Source organism: Sorex araneus, chromosome 3 (assembly GCF_027595985.1).
Source record: "Sorex araneus isolate mSorAra2 chromosome 3, mSorAra2.pri, whole genome shotgun sequence".
Taxonomy (NCBI): domain Eukaryota; kingdom Metazoa; phylum Chordata; class Mammalia; order Eulipotyphla; family Soricidae; genus Sorex; species Sorex araneus.
In genome coordinates this window covers 192,381,068-192,394,314 of record NC_073304.1, presented here as the reverse complement: position 1 = coordinate 192,394,314, position 13,247 = coordinate 192,381,068, and positions in this window count along the sequence as shown.

The following is a 13,247-nucleotide window of genomic DNA, read 5'->3' as shown; positions in this document are numbered from 1 at the left end:
CGAGAATCATGCTGGCTCACCCGCTCTCTCCCTGTGCCCGTCCCCGTGCTCAGAGGGCTAGGAGGAGGCACCCAGCGCTGGTCAGCCAGGGACAGCCAGGGGCCCAGTCCTGGGATTGCATACGCCAACTCCGGGGACTCTGGGGTCCTATCCAACCCCCACCCCACACCAGCGAGGCCCTGCCCAGCAGTGCTCTCCTCTGCCCTGAGCTTCCAGGGAAGTCGGTCCTTCCCTTTCCGCCGGGGATCTTCTTCGGCTTTGTAATTGCTTTTCTTGAGGTGTGGGGTGGGGAGAGGAGGTGGGAGCAGAGCCACGCCCGGGGTGGGGGCTCAGGTCTGACTCCTGGCTTTGCACTCAGGAATCACTCCGGGTGGTGCTTGGGGGACCATATGGGATGCCAGGACCGAACCCAGATTGGCCATATGCAAGATCACATACAGCAAGACCTTGCTGTACTATCACTCCAGCCCGTTTTTATTATTGTTGGTGTATTTGGCTTGGGGGCCACACCCAGCAACGCTCGGGGCTTGCTCCTGATTCTCTGCACTCAGGCATCACTCCTGGAGAGGCTCAGGGGACTGTATGTGGTTCTGGACATTGAACCCGGGTTGGTTCTGTGCAAGGCCAGTGCCTTCCCCGCTGTGCTCTCTCTGCGGCCTGGGGGTCTTGTTGTTATCTTGCTGAATTAGAGCACAACAGAGGAAAGCCCCCTGGCGACCCTGTCAGTACCAGCTTTCAAAGCATCAGACTCTGAGTTTGGATGGCAGAAACCCAGGTCCAGAGGTTCAGGGACTCGGTGCTGTTCAGTGGGTGAGGGTGGGTATCCCCGTGCCCAGGAATGTAGGAACTTTGCCAGGGTTGAACCAGAGGCCCCCCTCTTGTTAGCTGTGAGGTCTGACTCCTGGCTCTGCACTCATCTGAAAATGGAGAAAAGCAGGCTCCAGGCCCACGCTTGGTTCTAGGTGAGCCCCCAGGTCAGCACACAAACGATTCGTTGCTGCTTTTCAGTGGGGGTCGCCCCCCCACCCCTCCCAGGCCTGTGGGTTCCGATGATCCAGACACAGGAATGATGGGGTGGCCTCTCCTCCTCGGTGCCCAAGGCCACTGTCACTGGCACCCATATTAACTGTGTGGTTCAATGAACCACATTCTTAGGTCTTTGCTTGGTACATGGGCAGGAGGGGAATTCTCAAGGGATGGTTTTAAAATGTGCGTCCAAAAACCTTTAAAGAAAAAATGCAAAAAGCAATTTAGACCATTTAGGAGGAATGGAAATGTTCTAAAATTGCACTGTGCGGAGGGTTGCATAACTGTAAATTTATTAAAACCATTAGACCATATGCCCCAAACCATTGTATTTTATGCTATATAAATTGTATCTCAAAAAAGCAAGGCCTTTAGTTTGGGGGCCACACCTAGCAACGCATTCCTGGCTTTGTGCTGTGCTCAGGGATCACTCCTGGCAGCGCTGGGGGGCTAATATGTGATGCCTGGGATCAAGCCCAGGTTGGCCACGCAGGGCAAGCGCCCTGCCCGCTGTACTACCACTGTAACCCCTAAAGCAAAGTCTTTTTCCAAGGGAGGTGGGGGTACACCAAGTGGAGTTCAGGGTTTACTCCTGGCCCAGTGCTCAGGGATCGCACCTGGCAGTGGTCAGGGGACCATGTGTGGTGCTAGGGATCGAACTAGGTTTAGCTGTGTGCCAGACAAGTGCCTTAACCCCAGTACTATCTCTCCAGCCCCAAAGCAAGCTTTTTAATAATGTAGAGATGAGTGGAAAGACAAGGTGTAGAATAAGACATGCAGTACTGATGTCCCTTAGGAAAAGTTTGGGAACTACATACATTTCAGTAGTTTAGAGGTGAGGTCACTCTGCGCCTCCAAATATATTAAGCTAACATTATTGTAAGCATGTGATCCAAGTTTTTGAAATAATTTTTTAATGATTTCACCAAGGAGGTGGGGTGGGGGAGGGAGGCCCCCTTGGGACTCGGTGGCGCTAACAGTGGTGGTAAGTTTGGAGGGAGAACACTGAATGCCCAAAACTCCATTACTGAAATCTTTGCCAGGCCAACGTGATAGAACAGCGGGCAGGGCGCTTGCCTTGCATGCGGCCAACCCGGGTTCAGCCCCCAGCATCGTCCCATATGGGTGTCCGAGCTCATCGGGAGTGATTCCTGAGTGCAGAGCCAGGAGTAACCCCTCCACACTGCTGGGTGCGACCTCCAGAACAGAAGGAAACAAGAAACTTTTGTCAAATATGCTGTCTAAAGTGGAAAACAAGAACAAAAACTTCTCCCCTGAAATAAATGTGCTGAGTAAAATATCTAAAGCCTGGAGCGCCGCATGGTAGGTGCTAAGCCCCTCACATCCCCCAAGGACAGGGATGGGGCAGGACTTGGGGAGGGAATCTTGGGGCAGGGGGTTGGGGGGCCACACCCAGCAGTGCTTGGGAGCTACTCCTGGCTCTGTGTTCAAGGGTCACTCCCCACACTGCGCGTGGAACCCTGTGGAACTGGAGATCACGCCTGAGCCTCCTGCATGCAAAGCACGTGCTCAGCCCTCTGAGCTCTCTCCCAGCCCCTCAGGGAGGGACACTGTGATCCCTTCACGCATATTGCATTTCGATTTCTAGAAGAGCAGGAAACCTTAGCGGTGGTGTCATAAGAGTCAGAATATGAAGGGGGCGCACAGCGCCACGGATCATGGGCGTCTCGGTGGGGGTGGAAACTTTCTTTTCGTGACTTCTGGGATGAAATGGTGGTGATTATGCTGGTGGTGGCCTTATAACTATTCATTATACTGTGCATCTGGGTTTTATGCAATTTTCTCTTAGAGTTCACATTTTTGAAGTTAAGAGGGAAAAATCCTCTCTTGGAGTCGGGGAGCTAACTCCATGGGGTGGATTACGTGTTTCTCATATGGGAGACCCAGGTTCCATCCCCAGCACCTCACAGCCACCTCAGCACCACCAGGAATAACCACAGAGCCAGGAGCAGCCCTTGAGTATTAGCTGGTGTGGCCAAAAAAAAAAAAAAAGACAAAACAAAATAGAATAAAAATCTGGTCTGGTAGATGGCTCGAAGGGCTGGGGCACATGCTTTACATATGGGAGCCCAGGTTTGATCCCCACCTCCATGGTCACCCAGAGCACAGTCACCCAGGAGAGACCCCTGATCACTGCTGAGTACACCGCCCCCCAACAACAACAACAACATTGTAATTTAATAAATATCTCTATGGGATGGAGAGATAGTACAATGGTTAAGGCAGTTGCCTTGCACACAGCCAATTCCAGTTCGATTCCTGTTAACATATGATCCCCTAAGCACTACCAGGAGTGACCCCTGAGCATAGTACAAGGGATAAGTCCTACCATGTGCCCCCCCCCAATATTTTGTTTGTTTATGGGCCATATCCAATGATGTTCAGGGTTTACTACTGGTTCTGCACTCGGGAATCATTCTGACAGTGCTCAGGAGAAGGATCAAACCCAGCTCAGCTGTGTGCAAGGCAAGCCCCCTACTCACCGTACTATTGCTTTTAATCTTCTCTAAACCAAAGATGAAAATGTCCACCTCAGAGTTTGTGATGTTAATCTCTGGGCTCACTTGCGCCGCAAATTCTAACTGATTGGAACAGGGTAATGAGCTGCCTGGCAGGCTGTGCCGCTAAGATCTGAGTGGTCGCAACCCATCTGGGATGGGACTGCAGAGGCCTGGGGAGAGGAGGCAGCCCCTCCCCGGACCGAGAGCGGGTGGCAGAGCACTGGGCAGACACTCGGCCCAGGAGCCTGGCCAGCCGCCTGCTTTACAGGCTCCCCACGTCTCCCTGCTGATGGATGGCCTCACCGCTCCCTCACGGGGAAGCAGCCTGGCTGCCTGCAGGGACCCCACTATAACCCTGAGGCAATACCCCTCCAGCACGGAGCCAGCCCCTGCCCCCGCACACCAGCCCACACGCTGGCCAGGAGCAGCTGCGTCTGAGAGGGGCCGGACCTCTCCAGGAGCAGCCCAAAGCCAACATCTATTTTTATTATTACTGTGGCTTAGGTGCTAACACCCTAACACCCCACCCGATGCTGCCTCTGACCCTATGTCACCTGCGTCTGGTCACCGTTCTCCCCCCACACACACACGTGCACACACACACTGCTTAGTAACCAGTTTTGGACCCCAAGGACAAGCCTGTAATCATTCAATATTCTCTTGGGGCCACTTGCCTCTGAATGTTGGCATGGCCTATCTCCACACTTGCCTGTGTGCATGCATGCACACGCACACACACACACATATGCACGCACACCCCTCTCACACACGTGCTCACATGCACACATACTCTTACTCACACGTGCACACATACATACTCACACACATGTGCACACATACATACTCACACATGTGCACACATACATACTCACGCATGTGCACACATACATACACACATGTGCACACATACATACTCACACACATGTGCACACATACTCATACACTCACACTCACACATGCTCAGATACTCACACACAGGCATACTCTCACTAAGACACACACACATGTACACACATTCTCACTCAGACATATACTCACACACTCTGACATGCACAAACATGCACATATACTCTCAAACACACCCTCACACATGCACACATACTCTTACACATTCAGACACACATACATGCACACATACACTCTCCCGTAGACATGCACACTTACACCCTCACATTCTCACACCCATACACATTCACATGCTCACACAGTCACACACACCCACTCACAGGTTCACAGACATACCCATACACTCTCACACACACACACTCTTACCCACACACTCACAGATTCACAGACGTACCCACACACTCACACACAGCAGGGCCACTGTGGCTGCTAAGTAGACTCAGGTCCAGGTTCTCTGAGGAGGGCCAGGGTGAGCCGCAGGCCTGGCTCCATCCCAGTGGGGACCCCTAGGCAAGGCCTGTGAGCTGTCAGGGGCCATCAAGTGTTCTCTACACCCCTCCGCCTTCCCTCACACCCCACAAAGTGCTGCCCTGAAACCAGGGTGACAAGCCTGGTCTGTCATAGGGACTGCAGGAGCAGAGGATGAAAGCCCAGCAGTGACACCTGGTCAGAGGTATGGATTCTAGGGCCAAAGTGCCTGAGCTCCGACGCTGACCAGCCTGTCTAGCTCCAAGGCCCCAGGCAGCTGACATCCCCTCTGTCGTCACCGGGTGAGAAACATCTGGCTCCGGGCTGGGTGAAGTGGGCGGCTCCCAGGGAGAATGCAGCCTTGCCAGGGGAGGCCCTGAGCTCCATCCCGGAACTGCAAATACATGCAGATACATCCCGGCACTGCAAATACACTGCAAATTCACTGTCGTCGCTCCAAGTTCATTTCAGTGTGCAGAAGGGAGCCAGCACACCGACTTCCATCCCAGCTATGCTTGTTAGCTTATGCTGAGAGAAACCGCAAACTTAAAGCATTTTTAATGAGTAGATTTTAAAAGATAAACATAAATAGATAGGGGCCCACAAGATGGTCTGAAGAGCCAGGCATAGGCTTTCCACACGGGACGTTTGGGTTTAAGCCCCACCACCTGGCTTGTCCCTGGTACCTCAGTTTTGGTTCTTGAAGCACCACCAGTAGTGACACGCCAACCCCCGCAAGCCCCCCTGGCTTGGCCCCAGCAACTCACACAGTATGAGTAGTTTCTGAGCACAGCCAGACATGAGACCACACACACACACACACACACACACACACACAAACACACACACACACACACACACACAAACACAGCATACATGGCTGGGGCTGGAGAAATAATGCAGCAGGTAGGGCATTGGCCTTGCACAGGTCAACCGGGGTTTAATCCCCAGCATCCCATCTGGTCCCCCGAGCAGAGCCAGGAATGATTCCTGAGTGCAGAGCCAGGAGTAAGCCCTGAGCACTTCTGGGTGCGGCCTCAAAACAGAAACAAACAGACAACAGAATCTCATATATCCAACATCAGAACATACTGAGGTTGGTTCCAGTTAGGAGTGGTTCCAGAATGCCCGGGGCTCTCGCCGCCTAGCCAGGCCCGGGCTTCTGCTGGCAGCTAATGGTCTGCAGACTGCCCGCAGAGCCAGCAAGCCCCGCAGGCGGAGCCAGGTGGGACAGTGGCCAGGGCACAGGGAGGGGCCCTTCTGCAGTCTCACAGCCCACTTGCTTGGGTTCAGGTGTGAGCTGCTAGGGAGTCACAGTGCCCTGAGCCTGGCCCACCCAGGTACGGCCAGGGTCCCCAGGGGCTGGAACGCAGCATCAGGATGGGGGTCTGACAGTTGCGGGTCTGAGACCCCCCGTGTTGGCCATCCCGGGCCTCCAGAGCCAGCAGACGCCATGGAGGGGGTGTCGGTGGCTATTAGACAGCACGTGGGCAACTCTGAGCTCCCCTCACGAACCCCCTGAACCCCAGTCCTGACTCCCAGCTCCCACTGTGCCCTCCTCGGAGCCTCAGGAGGACACGTCCCACTGTGGACAGTCAGGACAGACCCAGTCTTCTTTTTTTTTTTCCTTTTTGGGTCACACCCGGCGATGCACAGGGGTTACCCCTGGCTCTGCACTCAGGAATTACTCCTGGCGGTGCTCCGGGGACCATATGGGATGCTAGGGGTCGAACCCGGGTCAGCCGCGTGCAAGGCAAGTGCCCTACCCACTGAGCTATCACTCCAGCCCCCGGACCAAGTCTTAAAGAGGTTTTATTTCATGGACCAGTTAAATTTTCATCATGGCCTGATTTTTCCCTAGTTCTTTTTTTTTAAATTGTGGTTTAAAAAAATATACATAGCGCAGAGCACATGTCTTGTACAGCAAGTTCTTGGGCTCAGTCCCCACCACAGAGAACCCCCAACAGGGCCAGGTGTGGCCCTCTTTTTTTTTTCTTTTTGGGTCACACCCGGCAATGCTCAGGAGTTACTCCTGGCTCTGCACTCAGGAATTACTCCTGGCGGTGCTCAGGGGACCATATGGGATGCTGGCAATCGAACCCGGGTCGGCCGCGTGCAAGGCAAATGCCCTACCCGTATTGCTCCAGCCCCCCAGGTGTGGCCCGCTTAAAAAAAAAAAAACAGAATTACTTTTTAAAAATACAGAATGTGAAAGTCACCACTGTTGTTGTTGATTTTTTTTTGGCAGGGGGCAAGAGGGATGAGGGGGAGGCGCACTGACAGTGCTCAGGGCTTACTCCTGGCTCTGCCCTCAGAGATCACTCCTTCCGGGATCAGGGGACAAGAAGGGATGCCAGGAATCAGACCAGAGTCAACCATGTGTAAGGCAAACAGCTTAACCCCTGTATGATCTCCTCAGCCCAACTTTCTATCTCTAAATTTGCTCATTTAAGGCTTTTTTTTTAAATGATTATTGTTACTACATGTACATAGTAAAAATGAACGGAGCCGAGAAGATTCTCCGTGTCCTAGTTCCCTTCCCACATAAACACGCCGTTTCCTGTTTGCTGTCAAATGTGTCTCATGCATATAAAAAAACCACATGTGTGTACAGAGCCTTTAATCTATGTTTGATGGGAACACGCTCTTCTGTGCCTCTTGCTTTCATATTGAACAATACACTGAGTCTCACTCCTGTGTGGGCCAGCGGCCAGGGAAGCAGGGCGCAGAGCAAAGGCAGGGAAACGGGGCGGGAGAGACCGTCCAGAACAGAACGTGCTCGTCTCGCATGCGGCTGACCCCGGCTCCAGCCCTGGCCTCTGCGAGCTGCACAAGAGGCCACGGTACGTGCTCATCGGTTGCATGTGTCTATTGCCAGTGCCTGCCTGCCCTTCCCATAAAAAATGCAACACCTGGGGCTAGAGCGGTAGCACAGCGGGTAGGGCATTTGCCTTGCACGAGGCTGACCTGGGTTCGATTCCCAGCATCCCATATGGTCCCCTGAGCACTGCCAGGGGTAATTCCTGAGTGTAGAGCCAGGAGTGACCCCTGTGCATCGCCAGGTGTGACCCAAAAAGAAAAAAAAAAAAGAAAAGCAACACCTGCTCCTCAAAAAGACCGGATTGAACATAATGAGCTGCGTCCCCTGCCCTGCCAGAACAGCAGACATTCGAGCCTGGGAGCCCAAGTGTTGGTGAGGTGGATGTGGAGGAAGCAGGGCTCACACGTGGCTGGAGGGAGTAGAAATGCTTCTAGCCACTTTGGAAAGGTCAGCACAGCTCCAGCCGAGACTGGAAGTCCCTTGGTCCCACACGCCCCTGTCCGGGGCACTGTAGCGCCGTGTGTGGACCCGGGACACAGGAATATCCAGGGCAACCTTGGTTTGGAATGCGAAACCCGGAATCAACCCAAGTAAATATCCATCAGGAGAAAAAGGAGAAGGAAAAAAAAAAAGAAAAAGGAGAAGGAGGCCAGGGAGACAGTGCAGGAGCCGAGATGCTTGCCTTGGCGAGGCCCAGCCCAGGCCAGTCCCCAATGCCACATATGGCCCTCTGGTCCCCACCGGGAGTGGGGTCTCAGCACCGCTGGCTGTGGCCCCAGAAACAAAAAACAAAGAGAAATAAATGATGGTGTCTTCACAGAGTGAAATAGTACAAGGAAATTTACAGAATAAGACCACTTATGTGAGGTTGTTTTGTTTGGGGGAGGCTGGGGGCCACACCCAGCGGTGTTCCGGGTATTGTCTGTGGTGTCAGGGACAAAACTGTGGTCATTTACAGGACAGGCAAGTGCCTTACTTCCCGGACTCTCTCTCTGGCCCCAATCTATACAGTTTGTTTTTTAAATTTTTATTTAAAAATACACCGTGAGGGGCCGGAGCGATAGCACAAGCGGGTAGGGCATTTGCCTTGCACGCAGCTGACCCAGGTTCTATCCCCGGCATCCCATATGGTCCCCCAGGCACTGCCAGGAGAAATTCCTGAGTGCAGAGCCAGGAGTAACCCCTGAGCATCGCTGGGTGTGACCCAAAAAGCAAAAAAATAATAATAATAATACACCGTGATTTACAAAAATTGTTGATTATCCAGTTGTTTCAAGCATTTGCATAGTTGTTCCAAGTGTTCCAACACCACTAGCATGACCTTCCCGACACCAGTGTCCCCAGTTTCTCTCCCGGTCCCAATCTGCCCCCTTGGGCACTTAACAAATTTACTTTACATTGCTTATTCCAATAAAACATTAAGAACTGGAAAGTAAGATGATCAAAAAATAAATTAGTAAGGACCAACCAGTGATTACTGTATAATTTTGACCTATGTAAATGAGGGAATTAAAACCTTTTAATACAGTATTTTTTAAATGCCTACTCATTCACATATATATGTTGTCAACTCTGGAACCTAAAGTAGTATATATATAGTTTTAAAACATGGACCGCAATTGGGGCTGGAGCAATAACACAGTGGGTAGGGCGTTTGCCTTGCACGCGGCCGACCTGGATTCAAATCCCAGCATCCCATATGGTCCCCTGAGCATGGCCAGGGGTAATACCTGAGTGCAGAGCCAGGAGTAACCCCTGTGCATCGCCAGGTGTGACCCAAAAAGCAAAAAAATAAAAAATAAAAACATGGACCATACTTCCCGATATTGTTCAGAGATGTACACACATGCAGTTAATGTAAAAGTACATGCCTGGAGTGAGAGCCGGCTTTAGCCTCGGTTGGTCTGGGTCCTTGAATCACACACAGGGCGACTGTTTGTGATTCAAGGGGGCCATGCAGTGTCAGGGGTCCAGCCTGGGACTGCTGTTTACAACGCATGCCCTCCAGCCCCTGGGGCTCTCTCTGGGGCCTGGGGTGACATCTGTCAGATACGATGCAGTGACCGCCACTGAGGGGAGCAAGGAGAAGGGGAGGCCCCTCAGGAGGCACCTCAGATACTGTTCCCAGTATCCCTCCAGCCACCCCCGCCCCACCCCCGCCTCTGTGGCAGGCACGTTCCCTTTTACTCTCTCTCCTTCGGGGTGTTGGGCTTTGCAGTACAGGTAGTAAGTGGCCATCATGTTCGGTCCATAGTCTCCTTTCAGCACGCACCTCCCATCCCGAGCGGGCCCTCCAAGGTTTTGTTTCTTCCGAGGAAACACTGGGAGGTGCTCAGGGCGGCTTCAGGAGTGAATGTGCCCCAGCCTTTGAACTGTCTCCACAGCCCCTCCTCTTTTGCAGGAGGGGCTGTGCCCAGTGGGGCTGGAGGTGTGGCGCAGGCAATGTCCGGGAAGGACCCGCTAGGCATGAGCCCTAACCCTTGGGCCATATCTCTGGCCCTTTCCGTGTGTGTGTGTGTGTGTGTGTGTGTGTGTGTGTGTGTGTGTTTTGTTTTATTTGTTATTGTTTGGGTTTTGGCTTGTGGCCAAGAGTCCCTCCTGGAGGGCTTGGGGGGCCATCTGGGGTGCTGGGGATTGAACCCGGGTTGGCCTCATGCAAGGTTAATGCCCTCCCCACTGTAACATCGCTCCAGCCCCCTTTTTGGGGTTTAAGGCACTTGAGATGTGTTCTCTCTAAGTTCGCTGATGGGTCTGAGCAGTCTTAACTGAGGCCTTTCTGAAATGATTGAGAAATTTCATAAATTTTAGAAGCAGTTCGAGTTAAAATTGGAAGCCACCCTTTGCACTGCTAATACTTTCAGAAGCGCATCATTAACTCAGAGTCACTGCAGGAACACATGACAGTTGGCCCTGGGCTTCAGCGTGGCCTGTGGAGCTCTAGTCCTTTCCTTCTTGTGGACAACACTGAGGTGTATACCCTGCCTCCAAATATGAGCTGAAGGAGACCCCAGACCCCAGCCATCCCGGGTTGGTTTGGGGGTACACACCTCTAACTTAAGCCTCCAGCCACAACCCCTGTCTTCCAGTCCATTATTTCTGGACCTTCCCGCCAGGGATCCGGCATTATCCCTCTCTGGCACCTGATCTCTTTCCAGAAACAACTTGACCCTGGGCTAAGTACCCCCATCCCCTACAGGTGAGCCCCCCCCATCTAACCCAGCAGCCCCGCCATGTGGCAGGAGAGAGAGCTACAGGACTTCCCCTGGGCATGGGTTCAACTGGGATCCATCTCATGGGACATGGGCCAGATCCTCCTTCTCTAGATGCCTCAGTTTCTAGCACCCAAGAAAGGTGGGCAAGGTGAGTTTTCCCAGATCCATGGGCTGCAAAGGTGGGGCCCAAGTCCCCGAAGAGAGATGGGCTTCTCTTGGCACCAGCTGACCAGGCACGTGCGCAGAACATCATTAGGTAAGGGTTATCGTTGCCCCCTGGCAGACCCTGCATCAGGAAATGTACTGGAATGGGGAGGGGGCTGGATTTACGCGGCTGCATCATCCGTCCTCACAAAGAGCTGCATCTGAATAGCGCTTAATCCAGCCAGCGTGCTCAGGGACCACAGGCAACCAGGCACAAACCTACATGTGCTGCTTGCACTGGTGCCCCCACCAAGGCAGGCGTGGGCTGACGAGGAGGCAGGGGGCAGCACTCGGGGGCTCTGTTCCTCACCCGGTCCCCCGTGGAACACAGCACAGGGCCTGTCGCAGGCTGTAGAGCCCTGAAATATTTGTGCAAATGTTGATTCTTTAATAAGTGAATAAGGATCCTGCCTCCGAGATGTGATCCCGGGGTCCACACGCATGTGGCCCCTCCGCAGCTGCACGAGCATGACTCCAGAGGCCAGCTAAACTACTTTTGGTATGGGCAGCTCCTTGCAGAATGTCTCCAGACTGAGAACTAAGCCGAGGCCCCAGGCCTGCCCAGGAGGGGAAAGGTATTTCTCTCTCTTGCCTCTTCCTTGCCCGGGGGGGGGGGGGCGTGAAGGGCGTGGCGACCGCCATATTATGACGACCACAGATGAGAGTTACAAGCTTGCAGTGATCCAATATCTGAAAGGAATCTCCCTGGACTTAGTTGCTAAAGTACAGAAATCCAAACCGCGCAGCTGCAGTAGCGGCCTCATATCTCTCTTTTTTTTAAATTTATTTATTAATGAGTCACAGTGAGGGTACAGTTACAGATTTATACATTTTCATGCTCATGTTTCCCTCATACAAAGTTCGAGAACCCATCCCTTCACCAGTGCCCATTCTCCACCACAAATAAACCCAACATCCCTCCCACCCCCCCAATCCCATCTCCCCCCACCCCACCCTGCCACTGTGGCAGGGTATTCCCTTTTGTTCTCTCTAATTAGGTGTTGTGGTTTGCAATAAAGGTGTTGAGTGGCCACTGTGTTCAGTCTCTAGTCTACATGCGGCCTCATATCTCTTCACAACATGTCTGACTCTAGTGGGGAACTCCTAACAATAATAGTGAGGTTTTTGTTGAAATATTGAATGTAACCAAAGTAAAGAGGAAGTAAAGTGAAATTTATCAGTTTTTGGGGAGGGGAGGGGTGCGGGATGGGAAGTGTACTGTTTTTGTTTTGTTTTGTATTTTTGTTTTGTTTTGTTTTGATTATTTTTTTGGTGGTGGAAAAGTCTCTCAATGAGAGACGTTACTGGTGCCCGCTCGAACAAATTGATGAGCAACGGGATGACAGTGACAGTGACAGGAATATGGGCACTGGTGAAGGGATGGTTGTTTCAGCATTGTATAACTGAGACTTAAACCTGAAAGAATTGTAATTTTCCACAAGGTGATTCAATAAAATAAAATTTTTATTAAAAATAAATGAATAAATAAATAACTTGTGTTTAGCAAATTCTAGAAAATTGCTAAGAAACACTTTAAAAAAATAAGTGAATAAGGGGCCAGAGAGATAATACAGCAGGTAGGCTGCTTAGCTTGGATGCGGCCGACCAAGGTTCAATCCCCGGCACCCTGGGGATTGTGCCCCCCAAGCCCTCAGGAATAAGCCCTGAGCACTGTTGGATGTGACCCCAAAATCAAAAATAAACTGGAGTAGAATAAATGAATAAATGAAGGGGAAGCGCCCCTGGAGGGTCCTTCTCTATCAGTAGTAGGTGCCTCCTCCATGAGCCCTTCTTTTGGGCTCAGGTTCCCATCAATACGGAGAAGGTCCAAGCAGCCCAGAAAGCCAAGAGCTCCTCCAGGAACCAGGATGAAGAGACAGAGGTACACATGAGGCCAGGGCCGGGGGCGGGGGGATTCCTCCGAGGGCCAGTGGAAGCAGCCAGAGATGCCAACTCTGATCACGCAGCCCGAGCAGGGCACAGACTACTTCCCTGAAGATGCCCGGGCTTCCTGGAAGGAAAGAAAGGTGCCACGGCCACTCTAGGCCAGGAAGGAAAACATCCTGCCCAATGAGGGGTGAATGAGAT